The sequence below is a fragment of the Protopterus annectens genome, chromosome 5.part1, assembly GCF_019279795.1.
Source record: "Protopterus annectens isolate FY-2018-M chromosome 5.part1, PAN1.0, whole genome shotgun sequence".
NCBI classification, from domain to species: domain Eukaryota; kingdom Metazoa; phylum Chordata; order Ceratodontiformes; family Protopteridae; genus Protopterus; species Protopterus annectens.
In genome coordinates, this window is record NC_056736.1 from 479,683,788 (window position 1) to 479,710,475 (window position 26,688).

Below are 26,688 nucleotides of genomic sequence, written 5' to 3' on the forward strand. Positions count from 1 at the left end.
GGATTCAGTCCTGGGTCCTCTTCTGTTTGGTATCTACTTCTCTGAAGTACAGGCTAACACAGAAGGACTTTGGCTAACAAAGTTCACAGATGACTGCAAATTAGGAGCCATAATTGAAACTCCTAACAATGTGGACATCTTACAAAAGGGCCTCACTGAGACAGATGCCTGGTATCAAAGCCATGGCCTCAAGCTCAATGCCAAAAACTGTATTGTCATCCCTTTTGGTAAAAACTCTGTACCCATGAACTACCACATAGGCAATAGTCTGCTTAACACCAAAAGTGTGATAAGAGACCTAGGGACACAGGTAGACAGTAGTCTCTCCTTTGGTAATCACATCATCACAGTACTCAGGAAATCCTTCTACGTGGCACACCTTATCACAAAAGGTTTCTCATCCAGGAAAAAAGAGGTCATTGTTCCCCTCTACTCATCTCTCATTAGACCCATTATAGAGTACAATGCCCCTTTTGGTATGTATCTCACAAGACATCTACAACAACTGGAAAGGCCACAGAAATACCTCACAGAGAGGATTACCGCCCTCCAGATGCCCTACGTAGACCGTCTCAAAAAACTCCAGCTTTACTTTGACACATATCGCCTACTCAGAGGTGATCTCTGGCTAACATACAAAGCTATGTCAAACCCAGAGTTGTTGGACATGCTCCACTTAAAAAAATCCCAGTCCCTCCAAGCTACACGCTCTAGGGACCTAAATCTTGTCACCACAATAAACAGAACATGCTGGAGGGATAGATTCCTGTCCCAGAAACTTCCCATACTCTGGAACAAACTATCTATCTATATCAAAGTTCCTCATTAGCACTCTTAAAGAAAAAATCTTGATGATTGGATGGGAGATAGGAAATTCATCCTGGGGATCACTTCTGTGGCTCTGCTTGACAGGGGCACAGGAAAATAATTTTCTTGGGTGGCAAAAGTCAGGGTGCCGTTTGGCTAGGCTTATATAGGGCCCAGGGCCAATAGCCTAGTACCTACCTATGAACCTATAACTACTAGTTTTCTTCCTATGGGAACTTATTAGCTCAATAAAAGAATGTTCTTCATCCCCTTCAAAACAACAGAGATATTCGAATGATGAAACCCAATAAGGGTAGAAGTAACATGGTTATTTTCGATACAATTGATTATGTCAGAAAAATGTTTAACATGCTTCAGGATTCTGACACATATGTACAAGTACCTATTAATGATATCAATATTGCATATAGAAGAAATGATCTCTAGCCTCAAGGCTTAGTATTTCAAGACTTCATTGATGAAAATTTATTTAACTTTCTGAACACTACCCATCCTGTTACTCCGTCAATCTTTGAGATACCTAAGGTGTACAATGATACAAGGGATTCCTCTCCTGAGGTGAACCTTGTCAGCTCAGCAGTCCAAATCCTACCCATTGGCTGCATTTTTGGATTGCTCTCTTAAACCCATAGACTCTAATACACCCCACCTATTAAAGGACTTATGGGACTTTTTTAAGATGAATCAGTCTGGAACTATGTATCAGTCACTTCTGCTTTCTTACTTTGGGCATGGTGGATCTGTTCACTTGTATACCTCAATTTTAGGGTTTGAACTTTCTACTGATACACTTGTCCAGTACACATTCCTTACAGGAAAAGACATTAGCTTACAATCCAAACTCATTCAATTGGTTTTGTACAGTTTTCTCTTTTATGAAGGAGTTTTATAAACAGACTGGGGAGTTGCTATGGGTAAGGCTTGTGCTCTATTGTCTGCTAAGTTTGTCCTGTACCAGTGGGAGAGTATTTATGCTTTCAAAGACAATCCTTTTTATGTACACTAACTCTGATATTTGGACAATATTTTATCCAGTAAGATGGTTGAGATTATATAATTATACAGTTTATCAATTACTTGAACTCCACAACTGAGTTTTTTTCAGGTTCACTTTTACAGTCAACAGAGACTTTATTAACAACTATTATGTGACCAGATGGCAGTTTCATTTGGAATATTTACTGCAAACCTACTTTTTGCTATTCCTTTCTGCATTTTTCCAGCTTTCATCCTTATAAGCAAAAGTTGGGCTAGTCAGAAGCAGGTTATCAAGTATGATTTCTGACAGTTATTTCAATACAGAAATTGACAAAATTAAGAACATGCCCAGCCCCTTTTATAGACAAGATCACTTATGTCACGTCACAACTGATAATTCAATAAAGGTGTGTTTACAAAAAAAAAAAAAGGATCACTAAAGAAGTGGTGGAAGAGAGACCTTTGAGGTATAGACCAATAATGGAGATTGACCTTGACCACCAGTCAGCCGTTAATATAGGACAATTTGGTTGTAGCCATGACTCTTGGGACAGGGCCTTGGTTGTGAAATACCAAAGGGCTATGCATGAGACTAACAAAATCATTTGAAACATCTGACACATTTTTAAAACCAGTGGTGATGTCTTAAATAAGTTGGGATAGCAGCTTTTGATTGTTTACAAGTCAGGTAGTAAATTGAAGAATTTATTTGAGAAAAAACATCTACACAAAAATACAAGGCTTCCAGCCACGGGACTCACAAATGTGTGAGATGTCCATATTGCCTGTATATTTCGGATTTAGACTGCCTGGCTTTGGGCAACTATCAATCGACCAAATTTGTTTCTGTAAAGGAAATTGCACTACAAGCAAAGTGGTTTACCTGGCTAAGTGTGAATTCTGCCCTGCTTTCTATATAGGCAAAACTAAATGCCCTCTTAGAAAAAGAATTTATGAACATGTTTGTTTTTGCCATCTTGGATATTGTTGATCCCAGCTCCAGGGGTGTGGAGTATGGGAAACTTGTTTAGAATACAGGGACTATTACTGGAAGATTAGGCTGGATGCCACTCATCACCCTGGAGTTAATGACAAGATTTCTATTTTACCAGTCATTAAACTGAGGGCTCCTAAACTTTGATGGCTATTTTTTCAATGCTTAATTCCATTGTTGTTGTTTTAGGCACCCCTGCTGACCATATATATATTTTTTCTGCATTCACATTGGTGTTCACAACAATTGAATTTGTTAAACCTGCTTTTAAAATATTTTTAATATCACATTCCTAATAGTTTACTGTTTCTAATTTCACCAATCAGTTTTAACATTCATTAATTTTTAAACAACTTTGTCTATATTTTAATTCCTTTGTGTTTCACTGCATTGTGCCATAGTTTGTTTTTTTATGATCAGGTATCTGTCTGTTTTAATTAGAAATGGGGAAGTGAGGTTTTTAAACAGCTTAAGCCAGTTACTTCTTGTTCCAAAAAAGTCCTTGTTACAGCTTACTTGATGAAAGTTCTAAATTGCTGGGTGGTGTACAGATTTTATCCATTTATTTTGTTTTTTATCACTTGTTAAATTAAAGCTCTACACATTTTTACAACTGCTATCAGCTGCCTTTCATTTCTGGCTTTCCTGGTAGTCCTGGACTCACAGTGTTTGGTTATACTGTGATTTTATTCATGTGGAATTGCCTCTTATTTTTAGGTTACATATTTGTAACTGTTATCTTGCTTTAATCCACATATAGCATTTACTTAGAGAAGTATATTTCATTTATTGACATTAACGTATATTTTGAGCATGGTTGTGAAGAACTCAGTTATTTTGTTGAATTACTAGGAACATATCCAAGTCACGGTGGTGCAGCGGTAGCATTGTCGCCTCACAGCAAGAGGTTCTGCCATTCAATTCTCTGCTGGAGCGCATTCTGTGCGGAGTCTGCATGTCCTCCTTGCGGTCGAGTGGCGTTCGAAAGACATGCATGAATGGGCGTGCCTTCATTGAAGGTTGGGAGTCCAGCTGGCACCTTGGCACCATAAAAATCTACTGCCAATCATTAGCGGACTGGAGTTCCGCTGTGGCAACCCCTAACTGGGAAAATCTGAAAGAGGAACTAGGAACATATCCATAATCCATAACATTCCATTAACATCACCTATTTAACAGCAGGGTCAATAAAGCATTACTCTTAATTTTTCTGAACACGGTGCTGACATGAACGATATTTTCATGTTTTGAAATCCTAAGGCAATATCCTTATTCACAAACCACTCACATCCAGATGACGTGGAAAAAAAGTCTTTTCACTGCATTCAAAACATGCTGTTACAGTCAACATGAGTTAGCTAAGCAAATAGCTCTCAACGTTAGAGTTTGGATGTTGATTGTGGTTGCAGGTTTGAATTGAATGTTCTCCAATCTGTGTTCAAGATGTTAACACCTGTATGTAATACATTAAATGTGCATTGCAATTTTCTGTTGTTCTGTGTCTAGAAACTGTACTAAGAAGTGTATAACACATTTATTTGAGAAATATATCATTCATACATTCTCCTTTATGTTTTCAGGTGAATAGGATCACAGCAGGAACTGAGCTATGTGCATTGAGTGGGTTGCTAGGGTTGAAGAGCAGCAGAGAGAAAGAGGTATGTGCATTACTTTTCCTATTTTATGAACTGAAATGCATCTTCCCCTGTTTACAGGCCTGCATTTTTACAATGGCATGTATATTGATTAGAATGTAGAATTCCCATCATGCATCAGTAAGCTAAGTGAAATCATCACATGACAGCTGTGCTTACAAGTGTGATTGAAATCTAAAATTGTTGAACTTTCATGAGTCATTATTTCAGCACACAGTTTTTGAATTGTACTTCACAATCTAAATAATAGTTGGGTTGTTGTATCTGTCATACATTTGGTATATTGGGGTTTTCTGTACTATTCTAAGTGCTTTGATTGTTGATTATGCTACATGATTTGATATATCTGTATGGCTGTGTTTTCCAGTGATAGACCTGTTCTACAAAGCTTGCTTATGCACAGAATGACTGGATGTCTGCTGTGTTAGTGATTGCACCGCTATGTGCAGATCATGTGATATGCCCTTCAGTTTGACATCAATATTGCATCTCTCCCACACATTGGGTTTTCTTGTATTAACAAATTTCTAGCCTATGTTTCTGATGCTTGTGCAGATAGACATTTGATTGCAGCAGTTCTGATTCAGCATAACCTCCTGGTCAACATTGGTAGTGCATCTGCCTGCAATACTTTTAAGTTTTTTTGTAGAAATATATCTAGCCTGGATTTACAGACACTTGTGCAGATAGATATTTAATTGCAATGTATCCTATTCTGGAAGCATTTTTATGTTTTGATTTTTCAGGCTACTGATTGCTAATATTTTCATAGGTAAAGCGTGCAGCTGTACACATACAGTACTGTTAGTACCTGATATATTTGATTTTCATATGTCAGCAGCTGTGGTGATTGAACATATAACATTGTTTTAACTGTTGTATTCATTATATTGGTGTGTGTTCAGCAAATTGTCATGCCATCTGTCTCAGATGGTTTTTGATATGGCTTGCCTATTCCCAACAATATTGCCATATCACTTTCTCCTTATTTTTAACCATGACACTTTGTTGCTGTTCATATAAATCATTGAATGCAGACAGTACAATCTCCAGATTTGAGCATTCATAAATCTTTTAAATCTAATGACCCAGGTGGGTGTGTCTAAGCCCATAGAATTGTTATAAAATAATATGGCCATCCTTTTTACATATAGGACATATAGAGCCATGCATTTATGAGGTAACTATGTCCATAATGGATGTATGTCAGTCCCTGTGTAAATTATTATAATCCTATTCAGTTGTGCTATGATATTCATGGGACTGTTCTGCATGATAAACATTTGCTTTTCTTTTCTGTTGTGTTTTGCAATTAATCTTGGCAGAGATTGGGACCTGTGTATGTTCTCTGATCAGAAGAAGGTGGTGAGTGCATGCCAGACCACTGCCAGAATCTTCCAACAATAATGGTGATGATGACAATGCCATGGAACCTGGACCCTCCCTGGCCCATCCTATCATGTTTGTACTCCAGAGGAGATGATGACACAACTGAAATTGAGGTGACTATTGAGAGGAGATGCAGGATATCATGACTAATGTTTTCTGAACACAGAGGAAGTACATGATGGGGTCCTTCTTTGAGGATACGGCTTGGGCTATGCAAGATTAATTCAGGATGATAGCTTAGGAGGTCATTTGGGAGTTTGAGCACCATTAGCCTAGTCTCTGCAGTCCGAACGTATTGTCTGTGTAGTCTGCTCATGTTATGCTTCCAACATGGTGATTGCCATTTCTGCCATTTCATTGATTGAACTGTAAATGCACTCTTGTGCTTGTATACCATGCATCTGACATGCCTATGTGTTACGATTATGTGACATTTACTGCTGTTCCGATGTGTCCATGATGCACATTAACACATTACACTTTCCTCCCATATTCAACTGTCCATGGACTGTTTGAGTTAAGCTGCAGCTAGTGTTGCAAGAGATAGCCTGTGCATATGTGCTTTAATGGGGTGAATGGCACACAACATATGTTGTCCATACTCCATCACTAACAGTGAGGTATGCCTTATAATTATGTTTTGCCATATCAGGCATATCCATGTGTGTTTTGGATGACAATTTCCATAATTTCTCACTGTCATGAACTGGTGTTGTGTGTCATGGGTGAGTAATACTGATGACATATGGGATCACATACAGGTATATCCTGTCTATGTCCAGTCCTCCTTTTCTGACTGCATCAAACAGCAATGTAGCATTAATCTATACACAGTATTACAGATAACAGATCAGTACATTACATCATGTTTGTTGTATGTAGCATTTCCACATCCATTGAGTACTGACATCAGTTTACACCTTCCAGAAATAGTTGCACACATTAACTGAATGTAAGTGTGTGTGCACATAGTTGGATACATACTGACAAACAAATGTACCTTTGACATGTGAGCATTAACTGAGTTACTGCTGATGAGCTGTAATGATGCTCACACGCGTGTCCCCTCCTCCATGATGAGCAGAGTGGCTGACATACAGCTGCATTTCTTTAATCAACATTTACATGACAGTGCCTGTAATTCTTAGCTTGCTTACCTATGCATGTTAATGTGACATGATTGCACGTTACTGTGTATGTGCGTTGATTACATGTCCAGTTTTGTGGACATCGGCAATCAATTTGGCCACATCTTCCATTTGGTTAATCGTATTTCTGTTTGGCTTCAACATCACCCTGTGTGCTGTATACATGCATTTACATTGTGTCAACTTAAAATGTCCTGCCTTAGCCTGATGTTGGCTCAGGTTGTTCTCCCCCTTCCACATTCATATTTCACTATTTTCTTTCAGATATGCTTGTCTTTGTTATAACTAATGACTATTGCCATGTATTAATTTGGCACAGTGAACATGTGCCAATTATATGGCCATTTTACAATGCAGGACATGTGCTCACAAGCTGTTGGTTAAAGCTTGCAATACATTCTTTTTGTTGATTGTATTTATTTATTTATTTATTTATTATTTTTTGACTGGGAAACTCTGACTAGAACAGATCCTATTTTCAGCAGAGGCCCGGGGAGAAATGCTCCAGATACATGTCTTTGGAATGTGGGAAGAAACCAGAGTACCTGGAGGAAACTCACATGAACACAGGGAAGACCTGCAGACTCCGCACAGAAGGCACTCCAGCCAAGAATCACACCAGAAAACTCTTGTTGTGAGGTGATAACTTTATCCACTGCAGCACTGCACTGCTCATTATACTTGTGTGTTACCCAGTTTAGTTTTTCACATCCATTTGCACAACCTGCTATGTTTATCAAGCTGTACTGTTGCATTTTTAAACATATTATTACGTCATTGTTGTGTGTATGTGTGTCAACCTTGCTTTCATGTACATTCCACTTATGCCACCAACAAACAAACCGTGCATACACATCTATATCTGTATGTTGCTTTTGACATGGCATATGTGTATAACATATACATATTCAATTACACATTTATTTGGGTTGTGTATCTTTACATGTGTATGAGGCAGCCTTTGTTGCTTTTTTGCAGTACAACTGTTTGGCACTGTGCTTGGCAGTTTGCCTTTAACTTTGATGGCTGTAGGTTTGGTTCTGTCCTCTGCTGGAGTTATCTAGCATTGTTAGACATGCATTTGCACATCTGTGATGCAGCTTGGCTTACCCCTGCACTGCTGATGTACAAATTGGATGCATGATTATTTATCCAATGTGTACTGCGATCCTACTTTGTTGCCATAGAATGCACATCTACCATTGGTCATACACATTCAGGTATGACTGCCACACATTTTGTGACATTTCAGTGTGATAGTGCATAGGTAGATATGTTTTGCTGAATTTCACAATGGCAGTTATGCATCTCCACCATGTTTGCCAATTTTTCATTATCTGTGTTTGCAGTATGTTGTCTCTGTGTAATATACCTATCTTTATAATTTTTTTCCCAACCTTTGTCTATCTTGTGTTGTGGAATTTGTTCTGTGGGCATACCTTTTGTGATGCCTTTCTCCTCCTCTTTCCCTATGATCACCTTTCCTCCTATTCTTAAAACAATGTGGCCTATTCCCACCAAAATAAGTGCCCATGCCCCTACAACTTTTCCTCAGATTTCCTATTCCAGCATCCCTCTAGTTTGTCCCTCTTCTTCACCCGTACCCCAAATCTTCGTTTCTATATCCCACTTTCCTTGGGTGTGTGCTTTACTTCTGTCTCCCATGCAAGTCCTGAACCCATTGTTAGCAAATGTTAGCTGTGGTGATATGGCTGTGATTGCCATTCACCTTTAATTTTTTTTTGTTTATTAGAAAATGTATGTATTCTGTCAGAATCTATAAGTCCAAGCTGCCATATTTTATTAATGCATGTTACAGAGATCTCCATATTTGTCTCTGAGCTTCCTGGAAAGAAAGCTGTCAATATATACATATATATATATATATATATATATATATATATATATATATATATATATATATATATACATATTATAAATGTCTTTGCAACACTGACACAAGTATTTTATGTCAGTGTATGAATTATGTAAATATCCATCATTGTCTGTGAAGTTTCTGGGTCTGTTCCTGAAAATGTATGTTACAAATACCGTGCAGCTTACATTGGGATAGTTGGCTTTTTTTTTTTTTTGTGGTATCATAATATATACATGTCGGTATAAGTATCAGGATGCTTGATATATAATCATATTTCTGAAACTTTTTTACTGTACAACATGATTGGACAACCGTATTTGATTGCTTAGGGATCACTTGCAGATTTGTTTAACATGCTGTTGATAGTGCAATACTCCATTGTGCACTGATCTAGTCTGAGTTTCTTGTAGTATATTAACATACTACAATATTATCCTTATGTTTTGTGCTGATATCGGCATAAGGCATCAGATTTTGCAAGATTTGTGGAATCTAGCCGATGGTGTTTAGTCCTATTTACCAAGTGCCATGTAGGTGAAATGTCTAGGGCAGTAATCAGAATCAGTTCTTTTGACTGACTATAACCATGGCTGGTGTATTACAAGAGTTAGCTCTTGGTCTGCTCATATTTTCATGATTAACTGGTGGTATCCTAACAGCTCTATACTTACCTATGTGATAGAAAAAGTGCTGTACATTTGCTTTGTCTCCTGATATTCACTTCTAAGTTCATTTAGATTTTGACTTGACCAGGAAATGCTAGTTTGATAGGAAGCTTAATAATAATAACACTAAAACTCAGAGTCCCCCTTGCAATATTTTAGACTATGCATCCTGATCTTGCTTTATTCACTCATGATTCTGAATGTACTTATCTGTACATTTGGTATAGCCCTGTATGCTCTATGCTACCCTCTCTAAGTCTGCGGTATAGTCTGACCTGCATTTTTCCCACAGTAGGATTTGTCAAGTTTTGTTTTTTTGGCCAATTAGAAATAAATGATGTATTTTCCCTTTTTATGCAAAAGTGAATAATTAAGCACTGTAATTAACATCAGTAACTTTGCAACTCCTGACAAAGGGCTCATGCCAGCTCGAAAGCTCAACTAGTTGCAAAACCTATGTTCATTCAATAAAAGGTATTACATCATATCTGCATTCCATGTATTTGTGCTTACTAATTGCATCACTCAAAGGACAGCTGCACAGCTTAATCTGATACACAGATATGTCCATCATCCCTTTTCTAAACCTCAGAAAGCCACAGGGGAAAAGACAGTAATACCTAGGCTTGAATGTAGTCTTACAATTTTGACTAGACATTACTAGGAACTCAGAATGTCAGCAGATCACAGATAATAAGATCTCAGAATTTCAGAAATGAGTCTCTTTTAACACCACTGTCCTATCCTGATCAATGCTGCCTGTCTAACAAGTGAAGTAAGGCTCATGCTTCTCCCTGGGCTGTCTCATATGTAAATTATTATAGCCCAATGTCTGTCCAGTGTTACCTTATATACACTATACTGTGTGGTCACCTGCTTCTAGTGTGATGTGGCCATTCTGCTGAAAGAAGATAATGATAGCATGTGTGCTACAGGCAGGGCATTTCTAATCCTGATGCTTGGAGAAGATGGACAGTGAGTGAGACCTAAAGTTACATGTGGGGACAAGTAGGGACATGTTTAATTACATAACTACTTTTTACTTCACTCCTGTTATCTACATACTGATGTGATATATGTTTGAATCGTTTGTCTGTCTTCTTTATAAAGGATTTTTGACTGGAAACCTACTGTCTACCCTGCTTGGGTTACTTCTGAATACCTGCTATAGTTAATAATGCTGCATAATATTAATAATATTTCAAAATATGTGTTTACTTTCTGATTTGGATGTTTTCAAGTTTGCTCCTTCTATTTTCTGAGTTTTCTTCTGCTTTTTAATATATAGTGATTAACTAGACATACAGGAATTGAAAAACTTCCATACAGAAGTGAATTACACTGTTTTGTCTTCAAAGATGCAAACCTTAAGGGACGAAGAATATGAAGGAGTTGTATGTGAGATTTCTTTCATTATTTAGAGGTGAACAGCATGCATGTGTCCTATCAATACTACACTGCAGTACACTGCAGGTTAAGAAGCATGCTTATGTTCCAGTAGTTTAAATACATGCAAATATAATGTCAATGTGTACTTGTGTTAGTCTAAAAATACTGTGCTAAAATGGGAGCGTTTGCTGTCTGTTATCTGACGTGGAGTCATGCCATCTTTAAATGCTAATGCTAAAGTACTCATTTTCTGTAGAATTATTGAGCTTTGTGGTAATCACACACTATTTGATAGCAGAGGTGAGATTTTGGGAGTGACTATTTAGTGTGGAATTAGGGAGAAAGTGAGAGAAGAAACTGATTATAGATTGTACACTTACTGGTGTGTCTAAGCATTTGAACTCTGTGCAAGAAAGTTAAATAGGATAATGGCAGTGCTTCTTTGTACATACTAATCTGACTTTTGCAAGGAAAAAAATAGTTAATACTTGCTTTGTGAATAACTAAAAAAACGAACTGATTGGTGAAGAATGTTTTTATCAAATCAGTATAGTTATACAAAAGTTTACCATCATATAATATTTCAGTGTTGAATTCTGAATAAGTATGTATACATATGAATGCAAACATTAAACTTAGTATTCAAATGTCTAAGCTTTTCACACCTTCAACTTTATAATTAAAAATGTCATATTTTTCATTTTAAGGTATGATGTTGTTTTATATTTTTAATGTTTCACTGTTCTTTCTCACCTGTATAACAATGATATTATTATATAATGTCCATATGCGTTTGCTTAGTCTTTTGCATTGTGCTGCATTCTTGCTTCCATCTATGTCATGTTATTCATGTGTGTCACCTACTAATATATTTAAATAATAATTATTTCTATGATCATGGAATAGCATGTTTGTATGTTATCAATCTCAGCAGCAATGTTCTGTATGCTTTTTCCGATTGTGTTGTGATTGTAAATAAGTTTTTGTTTGGAATACTTCCCAATTTAATGACAGTTCAAATAAATATACTCTAATAGTTCAATTTCTCCAGGGAATTCAATGTGTGTGAAGCTGTATGGTTATTTCAGGCATACGTCCAGCCAACAAACTAATCCTGGCACTGAGAATTACTGCAGTGTTGAAGCCTGGTTCAGCTTTCAGTTTTTATCATATTTCTGATGACTAGGCAACTCTAAGAGCAGTTTGATATAAAATGCTAATTTGTTTTAAGCATATCCTTAATCCATAGTAGCTATTTATTTATTTATTTATCTATTTATTTATTTGTTTATTTATTCATTCTAATTTGTCCACCCCTCACTATCTGTCATTCTGCAAGTTCTGGTATCCCTTACCTCAGCTTCTATAACCATGACAAAATATATCTTTGGATGGTACCATCCTGATGATAAGGAAACTATTTCAGTTTTGCCGCCTTATTTTTTAATAGCTGCATTGACATGTAATAGTGTCAATATGGCCCATGTGTGTTAGCTATTACACGCTTACTCTCTGATAAACCTGCTAATATTCCTTTCACTCTTGTCTAAAGTCCTTGGTCTCTACTTTGGATATTTGCTGGAAAAACAGAAATATACACTGTCTTCCCAAGATGGTGAGGGCTAGCATGTTACTGCGCATCCCAGCACTGGTCCTGTTGGAAAAAACTCCTAATCAAGCAGCATTGCAAATGGAAGCATTCCTTTTGTGCCAGTGGAGTGTCATTAACTTTGAACTATACTTTCTGTTGTTATTATTATTGCGTTCTTCCACCTTAAATCAAGAAGGTAAAAAAAGAACTTTAATTTTAGTCATATATATCACCTACCTTTATAAATCTTAGCATCAAACTGAGAACTAAACTTGACACATGCTCTAACAAAATAGCTAGATTTGCTATTTTCTTTCAAAAAACTACAAATCCTTATATATCAAAATCAGCTATAAATTCCTCATTACCTCTCTCAACTTGTTATGAACCATATTTAATATACTGCTCTCACAAATGCCCATCTCTAAGAAGCATACAGCAACCCTACACTAACTCAAGAGCTCTATGATCCAATACTAATCTGTTCTAGTAACTGCTAAATATAATAACACAGCTAGTGACTCACTGTACTCCTACCATGTCACACAATGTGAAATCCAATGCCATGTCTTGTTATTAAATAAATAAATAAATAATTGTCACCAAAAATGAAGAGACAAGACAAATAGCTTCAAGGCATTACTAAAACAACACTTAAATGGTAGCTGGTTATGCTCTTGCACGACTCCTGGATGATTTAATTAAATAATTAATAATAATTAATAACCTACCCTTTTTTCACATACTCTCTACTTCTAATACCACTGCACCCATAATGTCACTTCCTTTCCCCTTCACCTTCATATCATACCCTCCCATCTTCTCTTTCTCTTCTTTCTACTAATGTCTATGCACTTGCCCATATTCTCCATATCACATCTCTCTAAAGTTACTCTCACTCTCAGCTCCTGTCATTCTAACCTCCTTTTACACATAACACAACTCTAAATTACACTCTTCTACCTCCTCCTTCTCACCTCATTCCTATTAACATCACCACCCACCTTAAATCACCCGAGTACATCAACAATGTTCTTCTAACCAAGTAACATCACATGGTATTTTTGATTTGTCTTTTTTTTCTATCGAGTGCAGTCCCTAACATATTATATCCTACTGCTACAACCATATGGTAGATGAGGGTCCTATTGAACTCCCTTTAGGATTGTATCTTTCTTGATCCTTACAAGTGTGTGGTATACATCACTGTAAAAAATGTCAGTCTATATAATGTGATTAGTCTTTGAAATTTGAAATTTTGTTGGTACATTTTTTTTTTTTTCTTGTTTTTTTTTGTAAATATATCTAAAATTTTTTTGCAACCTCTGTAAAAATACCAAATGTTCTATCATACATAACATTTGAGGAGCTTTACTCTGAAGCCTTCCACTGAAAAAGGGATTTCTTTCAGTCAGACTTTCACGGTGAACTAGGATACATAAATAGATAGACAGATGGATTGACAAACAAACAATTCTACATTTTTTCCTACCTCTGAATCTTAGTAATGCATAAAAATATTAATTAACAATACAGAATGCTATATGAAGTAATAGAAAATAAAGATAAATGTAAACAAAAAGACAAAAGAAAAATGAATCCAAAATTGTATGCACTTAATACTGTCACTAACCTTAATCTATATAATTTCAAACAACTAAAGTTAAAACATGTAAGAAACAAATTTCATTAGAAAGCTAAATCATTTATGCATATGTGCTGACTTTAGCTTAGAGGCACTAGAGAGCTAAAGCATCACAATATCTTATATACAAGTTATGAAAATTAGCATCACTTGTTTTAAGAACTGCACATCTGAACAATTCTCCTTGAAAGAAAATAAAGACTTTTGACAACGGATAAAAACATATTTTCTTTATACTATAAGCACTTTTCAGACTTCTGGATGATGCCATCTACCAGCTTATAAGGATGTTTATGCATCTGCTGTTGACAACACAGACCTGCACATTTTCCTAAGCAGCTATTTTGTTACACAGCTATGTCGTCCCAGGAAGACTGCTTTCAGACCATTAGTGTAACTTGGCAGTATGAGTTTCCTGCACCGCTTGATACCCTACTTATATATATATATATATATATATATATATATATATATATATATATATATATACAGATATATATATATATATATATATATATATATATATATATATATATATATATATATATGTGTGTGTGTGTGTGTTATATATGGGTCATAGTGGAAAGGGGTTGTCAGGCCAGCCAGCCTACCTAGTTATTAAAATCAAATGCATACATACACAGATACAGTTAATGCTGTTCACAAGTTCCTCCTAATTAAGTACTGCCGTCATGCCTCATCCTGTGACTCTTGAACCACATACCCCTGCAGCATGTCCTCCAGAAGGTTTCCATTGTTTGCTGTTACCCTCACTCCGCCCCCCCCCAAAAAAAAAACAGACGGACAGGATTAATAGGTAATTGCTAAGCATGCAATCTAGGATATCACTAGCTCAAATTTCCCAAATGCTCCAAAGCACTGTCTGATTAAGTGACTTTCTCAGAGTCACACAGTAGGCAAATGAAGGCTTGGGGAATGAAACCATTTATCACAGGAAGTAGCTTCTTGACAGCTAACAGCCTAATACTCTGCGCTGCCAGATGCCATGCCACTACCAGCTTATAGGGATGTTTATGACTCTGCTGTTGACAACACAGACCTGCAAATTTTCCTAAGCAGCTATTTTGTTACACTGACTGTTAGACAGATGGATGGACAAACAAACAATTCTACATTTTTTTCCTACATCTGAATCTTAGTAATGCATAAAAATATTGATTAACGATACAAAATGCTATATGAAGTAGTAGACAATAAAGATAAATATAAACATATATAAAGCTCTCTACTGCCTCTAAGCTAAAGTCAGCACATATGCATAAAAGCAGTGGTTCCTGGTTAGAAGTACATCACTATGCCTGGCTGAGAGTAACATCTGCAACAGGGTTTGTTGTTTGGCTGAGATACTTTACCAGGCAGATCTCATTCCTTAACTATGTTAATCCTTCTTTAACTCTGTAAGTCTGCAGTTCTGCAAAAACTTCAATGACATCCTTCTCTTTTACAGCTGTACATTAATAATTGTTTTTACACAAAATGCTGCCAGTGCTGTATATAATGCAACAAGTGCCAGTTAGCATGATGGTTATAGTAATATTGGACTGCCCAGAACTTGGCAAAAGCCATGCACGTCATGGCAACAGTGAGGTATTGTGACTAGTATGTTCATGCATACAGCATGTGTATGCATGCAGCACCTAAGTGCAACGCTAAATCCATTCATAGCACTATAATGTAGTTGTGCATCTATTCAAAGAACCATGGTAGAGCTAAGGACCACACTGTAGTGAGATTTTGTATGATACATGATTTACAGATATATATCTGTGCTTACTGGACTACATTTTTGCAACATGCACTGATCAAAGTGATCATGCCTTTTTAGGCACTGTAAAATGCAAAGCTGAAGTTTAGTGTGCCAGAAAGGAGTGTCTGTTACTACACTACAAGCCCATGCAGAAGGGGATGTCTGACAGGATCTTGCCTGAATGGTGAGTAATTCTACTGGCATCACAGTGTATACCTGTACTAGCTGGTAGGGATATGCAGACTCCTTTTATAGGCATAGATATGGCAAAGCATTGCAAAAATGAGGAGGCGATGTAGTGTACATGTTTTTACATGGGTTCAGTAGGCAGCTACATGAAAGGATTAGGGTGGCCCATGCAAAGTACATCAGAGTGTGCATGTGGATTGTGCAAAAGAGCCTACAAATCTGCTGTAGATGAGGAGAAGATACTTAATTGCCACAAAATTATTTCTACAATCTGCTTGACACACCAGGCAACCAACTGATACCACTTGTTGGCAATACAAGTCGATTAAGTCTCATTTTGCCTCCCTGACCACAGAACATTTGTATGTTCTCTGTGGATATGTAACTTGATGGCACATAAGGATCTGTAATGGCACAGATATTGCTGGCGTATAATGTCACAGGCACTAGCTACAGCTACAAAATGTAAAAAACACAAATACTTTAAAACAACAAAAAGGCAACATGACAGCAAGGACAGACTCCTCAATTTATTCTTAGTGCTTTCGTCTCATACAATAGTAAGACTTCATCAGATAGCAATAAAATCAAACACTGCCCTTAAATACCCTAATACAATCACATGACAGTAACTACACCACCTCTCCATTTAAAGAAAAATATACAATATAAAATTAACAATGTATATGTATTAATCCAAATGACAAGCATTAAATATATTTATCTACACTGTACTTTTAACTTCAAAACACAGCCGATGGATGCCATTTCATTCAATGCAGGTGATCCAACAGCCTTTAAATGCAAAATCCAATAAAGTTCCCTTCTCTCAATGCATAACTGTCAAGGGCCACCCCTAGGATTCACCCTCACTTGTTCAATGACTATAAATGTAAAATGATGCCCAGAATTTTCCAACATATGTTTAAATAAGGCATTAGTCATTTTTTTCTCCCTAATTTCATAGCTATGTTCATAAATATGATTTTTTAATTTATGTTCATTTTTTCCTATATAAAATGTGGGACATTACTGACATAATGCTCCATAAACTACCCCAAGGCTATTACAGTTAAATCTACCTTTAATTTTCATTTGATACCAATTAATATCAAATATATCACTAGTACTGATGTATGAACAAAAGTTACATCATCCTCACTTAGTCATAAGGCAAGGTTTGGTATAATCCTTAGAGCTAATGGATCTCTCCACGAGGTTCTTCAGATTATAATCTCTCTTGTATACAATCAAAGGCTTATAATTTATTTTATGCCTAACTATACGATCTTCAGCTAACATAGACCAATTTTTAAAAATAATATCCTTGACGAGGTTGTAATCTACAGTAAACCTAGTAACAAAGGATAGCCTAAACATGTCCATAACATCCTCATTGTTATTAATCATGTGAACATTAGAGATAATGTCACTAGCCACAGCTAATTATACTATATGTATACCACTATGTACTCCAAAACTCCCCAGTGCTCAAAGCAGCTTTGCTGTGCAGCGCAGTGCACTTGTTTTATATCTTTCTTAGTCATTCTGCCATGTTTGGTGCCATCATCAACACAATCCAAATCCATTGTTCATTTGTATTGGATTCATTATTTTCATATCAATATGTCATCATCTGCATGTGTTGCATATTGCATTATTTGCGCCCTTGTGTTGGCATACTATCTGGGTTTTTGGATCACCTACAACCAATTTGCTGCTGCAATATGCATTACTTTGTATTGTATATTGTGCTAATTGTATATAATTCTTCAACAATAAAGCTTTCCAGGTAAGAACTGGACACTAATAAAAATTATTGGTGCAAATAGTCAGATATGTTAAAGTTAATTAAGTTATTAGCATAATGAAGGATATTACACTTTATAAAATGATGGGAAAAGCTAATGAAACATGTGGTTTTCACTAAGGTGATTTATGCTGAGCTTCATTAGTCCTAAAGCTCAGACTGTTATGTGGTCTAAATTAATACTAGTCTGGCTTATTGTGCCTTGACTAAACAGGACACCCATTTAAATACTCTGGTTTTAAACTAAAACTATCTTACTTCTCTCTGTGATAATGAGAGGTAGAGTTGATACACTGTTCAAAATAGGGACATACATATGCCTGCTGAAATTATAGAAAGTCTGTGAAATGAGCACAAAAAAACAAAACTGCAGGACTAAGCTAAAAAGAGTAATGATGAAGACAATTTAAGTATGAAAGGAAAACTGAGGAACTTGAGCACTAGATAGAATATGAGAATATTAAAAGTAGCAGTTGTAAGTTATGCAACAAAAAGAAGAGTGTTATGCTGGGTTGACATGGTAAGTTCAGCTTTATGTTGTTGAAAGACAATGTAATTGGCAATATTTCCCTGTTTTATTGATTACAGATTTTAGGAGGACAGTCTAGAAAACAGTACAAATTATAAAGGGAGAAGGAAAATAGAAGAATGAATATGAGATGACTACAGCCAAAGAATTAAATTAAATTAGAGGTGTTATGAAGAAGATAAATTGCATAATTGGAATGAATGCAATGAGTTGAAGAAAGAGATATTGGTAATTAGATTAACAGCGAGTACATTTTTATTCAAGTTTTTACCCTCAAAAGATTGGGTTAGATGTCAATATTACAATAATATTGTGTTATGTATTGAAATATTCCCATCAGTTGATTACAATCATGGATGCCTTAAAAAAAGTTAGTGTTATGTTGGTTACTGATTCAAACAAGAAGTAGTATAATATCAGTGACACTATTGTCATGGCATTGAAAGAAGCCTGTTGTATGAATGCAGTCACATCATGAGGTGTGTTTCTGGAAACTTTGAAAATAGTGTTTGAAATCTGTAACCGTGGCAATAATGTTGGTTTTAATAACAAAAGTCATGAATGCAGGAGGAGAAAAGTTATAGTCTTGGTGGGGTCTAATGATCACCTTAAAGGTATGCATCTTAATGCCAAGGAAGTACATACCACTTCCACTCCACAAATACAGTAAGGCACCCAGCAGCATACCCACGACCCAATGCTGCTCCTATTGCACCCTGCCACAAGGTATTCCACATGAAATCATCACATACCATCTATAGATTCATAGATTCATAGTTTTATAGATTCCTACTAGGCTAACATACCACAAACTTACTAAGCCTAACCAAGTTTTCCCTAAAGAATAATGACATTCTATGTCTGGTCCACAATACACGTGTAGAACATATTGGTGAACTCCCATGACCCAATGAATGTCTGAGGGATGATAAAGAGATTACCACAATCACCAGAACATGCTTGAGGGAAAGGTTCATAACCCAGAGACTGCCCATGTTATGGAATAGACTTCCCATACTTGTCAACCAAAGCACCTCACTGGCTCTCTTCAAGAGAAATCTTGATGAGTGGATGGGAAATAGAATTGATGCAGAACAGGCACAGTTGTTAGGCCCTGTTCCCAACTTTGTATATAAAAAGGAATGTAGTATCAAAAATATGTTGGAAAGGCAGAAATGTGATCTTGATATAGGGGCAGGGATGGTTAAAGGCTGCTATTGCCTACATTGCCAATGGGCAGCCGTGGTGGTGCAGCGGTTAATGTTGCTGCCTCACAACAAGAGGTTCTCCAATTCAATCCTCGGCTGAGGTTCCTTCTGTGTGGAGTCTGCATGTCCTCCCTGTGGTCACGTGGGTTTCCTCCCAAAGACATGCTGTAGGTGGATTGGACACTCTAAATTGGCCCTAGGCATGTGTGCGCCTTCTGTGGAAGGTTGGGTGCCGGGCTGGCAACTCAACATCATAAAACTCCACTGCCAATCATGGGCAGATAGGTGATCCACTGTGGTGACCCCTAACCAGGAAAAGAAGAAGAAGATTGCCTACAATGCCAATATATCATTGAAGCCAAGGAGATTTGTATTCCCAATTATGGGAGACACACTATACAAAGGAAAGTCTCCTGCAGCAGTAAAGGAGTGCTGTACCTTGCCCTATGTACCCAATGTCCGAGTTTTTATATTGGTAAAACTAAAAATGCATTTAGAAGTAGAATTTACCAACACTACTATGACATCAGAAGGAAAGATGATAAAAATGCATTAGCTGGACATATAGTAACCAGTGAAGGACATGGGTTCAGATTCATTATTAGTGAGCAGGTTAGGATGAGAGAAAGAGATGGGCCACTCAACGATTACCTAGAAATGGCTGAACTTAGATGGCAAATTAGGATGGATGCATCTGAAGCACCAGGTGCAGTATCCATCAGCTCTGTTCTCAGGCTCAAGGCACAATTTCTTATATGACAGTCATTGATATCTACTATTAGGGTAGGATGCTAATAAACAACAAATACATATATACTTTTATATATATAAATATTGACATATGTTGCTTTGATTATTTTCAACTTATTATAGGATATATTTAATTGTCAAGTATCTTTTATATGTTTTTAATCACAGTTTTTCTTTTTTACTGTGAGTGCAATGTATATATGTGTGTTGCTCTTTAAATGTTTCTATGTCCTTTCAGTACATTATTTTATTAATTAGTTAATGATGACGACTAATTTGTTGGAATAGCATATATAAGGCTGTTGGGTAATATGCTGTGTCATTTTGAAGAAGTTTCTATTTAAGTGATGAAAGTGTTCAATAAACGCTGTTTGTGTGGATTGGATCCTGTTCTCCTGCTTTTTGGATAAAGCCCAGACCTTACTAATTTCCAAATTTTGCATTACATTCCATAATTATTTAACCATATATCTTTCTTTTGGCACTAGCAACTGATCTCTTACTGATAGACTCATCACCCTCTCCCTTCCCTTCCTATTTAACCACAGTCTTCCTTATCTTGTTAAAGTTGTCAACTACCATTCAACATCCTCTCTGCCACATTGCCTTGGATGAAGTACTGCCCAATTCTATCATTCTGGCCTTAAGTACATAAGGTATCTTTACCCAATTCATCCTTTTAGGTGAGTTTTTTGATGGCCTCAGAAATAGCCAGGTTAACCAACATTAACTTACCATCTATGGTCTGGCACCCCCTGGCTTTTTATTAGTTCTCAGTTTAATTTGCCTCTTCCTCATCCTCTGTTCTTCCTCTACATAGAAATATCTGGCATGCACCCTGTATTTTGTCTACTCACCTATTTGTTGCCATTGATGGGATGAGTTTTGCCAGATAAAGAATTTGCAGGATAACAATCATCTGCATTATATGGATTATTCCCACCGTCAGTCCTACTTCTCTAGCACACCTGGAATATTTTAATGGAATATGAATGAATTTCTGCAAATGTAACCCCCTCATCTCTCTCATTATGGAAACATTTGCATTTCCTTTTATTTCACTCCCTTGAGAATAGAGTGAAATATAACCTCCACAAGCTAACCCATTTCATCACCTTTCAACTTAAATTTCTTGAGATGGAAGTGTTTCCCTGATAACTCCCCAAAATATCTCAATATTTGTCTAATTTCTAGCATGACTCTTATTATGCCCCCTGACAGTACTATATAATCCCCAGTGAATAAAGTAATGTTTCTGAGCATCCAAACCAAGGTTACCTGAAGTTGCTTCAATTTTCTGTCATCCCTCTCTCAGCCATATTCTAAGACATCACTATCTAACAAAGAGGAATTATAAAAGCCTTAATGTGTCCACCCATCACCTTTTGCATTCAATGCCACTGACCTTCGTATAAAACACTGAATGTCATCCATTCTTCTGTAAACTGTTACCAAACAATGTCAAGGGTTTTGCAGATGTCAAGCAAAATTGTCAAGGCAATATGAATTTGAGATCTTTCAGCTCCATGCAAAATGTCCAACAGTCATTGTCAGTTGTCCTACTTTTCTGGGTCCACACAAAGCTCATTTGACAATAATGTGGAAATAAATATATCTAAATGGCCCATTAAGACCCTGGGGAAAGTTTTCACATTTCAGTAGATTACAATATCATTCTCTAACTTGACAGATCTTTTCCACCTTCCATTCCCATGGAAATTAGTGCCACTTTTTTTTTCCATAGTATGGTATGGGAAAAGGGATTGATATTCTGACTATTATGTCAATAAACAATGAAGCCAAATCAATAGCTACTGTAGCTGCACCTGACAAGCTTGAAGTAATAATCTTGGTAACCATATGCTTTGCTAGATTTCCACTACTTCATGATGCTGGCAACTGTATATCTTCGACAGTTGTGATCAGTGCTCTTAGCTACTTTCCTGTCCTTTTATCAAGAAAGGCTCCTTCAAAAGCCTACTCCAACATCATATCTTTTATTACTGTTTTATTCTGCTTTATTCTGGAGAAAGATCTCTTTACACATTCTGCAACCACGTTATCCTTACTGGTGTCTTCCTGTAATGCCAATGCCCTCTCTTTTACATTATAATTCTTTTAATCGGGTTACTCATTTGATGGGTATCACTCTTTAAGACCCCCTAGAAAGCTATGTCTCTGCCAAACTTTACATCTGTCTCACTGCTATTCTTATATTTTAACCTGTATCTGAGCCAAGCTATGTTTATCTTTAATTTCAATTTTTGTGCTGCCACTTTCCATTTTATGTGTTGGCCAGCTCATCTCTTCATCCTCCCTCTACCTGTTTGTCCTTTACTGCCCTGTACTGAACACCTTGATTACATCCCCCACTTTTCATTGTTATTGACTTCATCCCTTCCATTCTTCTTTCTTCGCTCTTTAACTATGTCCTATAACAAGTCTAAAACCTTCTATTTGTACCAGGCTGTAGAACTTCACCATTCTATATGGAGACTTCCTAACAGCATTGTATAATGCATTACTACTAGGGTGTTATTTAATAGCCCCCAATGTTCCTTAAGATCTCAGTACTTCTTACTCTTGCAAAGTCAACTTATGATCATGAAAGAAGAAGACAGCTAATTTACATGTTTTTTTAAGTACTCTGACAGTATAACTGGTTTCATTACCCTTGTTCACTCTCTAAATATCAACCAGGCACACTCCTTGGACCTCTGCTCATAATCATTGTTGATGTCGTATGTGCCTTTCTAAAGCCATATGTTTCATATTTAGTCTTCCTCTCATTAATGAACTTAAAATATCCCCACCATGACAATATTCTAAAGCAATGTTAAATTCTCTATTTTTCAAAAAATAAAAACTATTGGCTTATTGTCATGATGTCATACATCACTGCACAATCCTTTGTCTCTCCAAGGTAAACTGAACAATTATAAAACATCAATACACAGCAAACCTTTTATCCCAATCCCAAGCAGGTCCCAAGCCCAGATAAATGGGGAGGGTTACATCAGGTAGGGCATCCAGTGTAAAATTTTAGCCAAATGACATAGGCGGACAGCAATACAGATTTCCATACCAGATCCGTTGAGGTGCAGCTTAACAAGGATCACCACCAGTACTGTTAGCCATCAGGGTGTTGGTGGAAATTGGACTACTGTTTGACAAAGGAGAATGATAAAAAGAGGGGGAAGGCATGCCTGAAAGCAGGAAGAGAGGAGTAAGGTTAGGAACGTTGAATGTTGGCAGTATGACTGGTATAGGGAGAGAGCTAGCTGATATGATGGAGAGAAGAAAGGCTGATATATTGTGTGTGCAAGAGAACAGATGGAAGGGGAGTACAACCAGGTGTATCAGAGGTGGATTCAAATTGTTCTGTCATGATGTGGATGGGAGGAGAAATGGTGTAGGGGTTATCCTGAGGGAACAGCATGCCAAGAGCATTTTGGAGGTGACAAGAGTGTCAGATAGAGTGATGTTTATGAAGATGGAAATTGATGGTGTGATGACAAATGTTGTTAGTGCATATGCTCTGCATCAGATGAAGTGGTGATGAGTGTACCCAAGCGTGAGAGAGTAGTGATTGGAGCAGATTTCAATGGGCATGTTGGCGAAGGGAACAGAGGGGATGAGGAAGTGATGGGTAGGTATGGTGTTAAGGAGAGGAATGTAGAAGGGTAGATGGTACTGGATTTTTGTGAAAAGGATGGACATGGCTGTGGTGAATATGTATTTTAAGAAGTGGATGGAGTACAGGGTGACATACAAGAGTGGAGGAAGATGCACACAGGTGGATTATATCCTATGTAGGGAGAAGGACATTGGAGACTGTAAAGTAGTGGAAAGGGAAAGTGTAGTAAGACAGCATAGGATAGTGGTCTTTTGGATGATGTTGGTGATCAAAAAGAGGAGGAGGGGTGTGAGGGCAGTGCCAAGGATCAAATGGTGGAAGTTGAAAAAGGGTGATTGTGAGGTGGAGTTCAGGGAAGAGTTAAGACAGGCACTGGGTGGCAGTGAAGAGTTACCAAATAGATGAGTAACTACAGCAGATCTGATATGGGAGACAGCTAGAAAGGTGTTTAGTGTGACATCTGGACAGAGGAAAGAGGACAAGGAAACCTGGTGGTGGAACGAGGAAGTACAGGAGCATATATAGAGAAAGAGGTTGGTGAAGAAGTGGGATTGTTAGAGAGATGAAGAAAGTAAACAGAAGTATAGGGAAATGAGGCGTATGGCAAGGAGAGAGGTGGTGAAGGCTAAGGATATGGTGTATGGAGAGTTGTTTGAAAGGTTGGACACTAAGGAGGGAGAAAAGGACCTGTACCTAGCTAGACAGAGGGACCAAGCTGGGAAAGATGTGCAGCAGGTAAGGGTGATAGAGAATAATGAGGGAAACATACGTACAGGCAAGGAGAGTGTGTTGAGCAGATGGAAAGAGTACTTTGAGGGACTGATGAATGTAGAGAATGAGAGAGAAAGAAGGTTGGATGATGTGTTGATAGTGAATCAGGAAGTGCAATGGATTAACAAGGAGGAAGTAAGGACAGCTATAAAGAGGATGAAGAATGGAAAAGCTGTTGGTCCAGATGACATTCCTGTGGAAGCATGAAGGTATTTAGGAGAGATGAAAGTGGAGTTTTTAACCAGATTGTTTAATGAAATCTTGGAAAGTGAGATGAGCCTGAGGAGTGGAGAAGAAGTGTTTTTGTACCGATTTTTAAGAATAAAGGTGATATTCAGAGCTGTAGTAACTACAGAGGAATAAAATTGATCAATCACAGCATGAAATTATGGGAAAGAGTAGTGGAAGCTAGGTTAAGAAGGGAGGTGATGATTAGTGAGCAGCAGTATGGTTTATGCTAGGAAAGAGCACTACAGATGCAATGCTTGCTCTGAGAGTGTTGATGGGGAAGTACAGAGAAGGTCAGGAGGATTTGCATTGTGTCTTTGTGGACTTGTAGAAAGCATATGACAAGGTGCCCAGAGAGAAGTTGTGGTACTGTATGAGGGAGTTGGGAGTGGCATAGAAGTATGTAAGAGTGGTACAGGATATGTATGAGGGTAGGGTGACCATGGTGATGTCTGTGGTAGGAGTGATGAACGCATTTAAGGTGGAGGTGGGATTACATCAAGGATCAGCTCTGAGCCCTTTCTTATTTGCAATGGTGATGGACAGGTTGACAGATGAGATCAGACAGGAGTCCCTGTGGACTATGATGCTTATGGATGACATTGTGATCTGTAGTGAGAGTAGGGAACAGGTTGAGGAGACTCTGGAGAGGTGGATATATGCTATTGAGAGGAGAGGAATGAAGGTCAGCAGGGCTAAGACAGAATGTATGTGTATGAATGAGAGGGAGGATAGAGGAATGGTGAGGATGCAGGGAGTAGAGTTGTTGAAGGTGGATGAGTTTAAATACTTGGGAGCAACAGTTCAGCGTAGTGGTGAGTGTGGAAGAGAGGTGAAGAAGAGAACACTGGCAGGGAGGAATAGTGGAGAAGAGTGTCAGGAGTGATTTGTGACAGATGGATACCAATAAGAGTAAAAGGGAAGGTATACTAGAGGGTAGTGAGACCAGGTATGTTATAAGGGTTGGAGATGGTGGCATTACCAACATGGACAACTGGTGTTCCACACCAGAGGTCAAGTCCTCATTGGTCAGATTTGACCACAAGCTAATCACCCTAGACATCCATATCCCACCCCACCCCCCATTAGGGAAACCACTGTAAAAAATTTCTCCAAAGCCAACTTCATGCTTCTTAAGACAGAAGTGGGAAACTTCACGACACCCATGCAGACAGACAATAGAGGTATGACTGTTGAAGCCTACACAAATGCACTTGATAAGAACTTACACGAGTGCATGGATCGTGCTATCCCTAACAGAACCAAGATGTTATCCTCTAAAAAAGGAAGCCAGTCTGGTGGTCCCCTGCCATAAACAAACTCTACAACAGAAGAAAGAAACTGCTGCAAAAAAGAGTAAAATCTCATGATTGGGGGAACTCCCTGGTCAGCCTCAGTAAAAAGCTGAGATCCCTCATAAAATCCTCCAAAGCTAGTTGCGAAAAAAAAATCGCCACTGATTCCAAAGACAACCACAAAGCATTCTATAGCTATGTCAAGAATCTCAATGGCAACACTCAGATCTGCTCTGAGTTACAGCACAATGGCACTAAATATACAGAACCAACTGATATTGCCAACATCCTGGAAGATAGGTTCAGTACTAACTTTACCCCCCTTCCCCCCCTAAAGGGCCC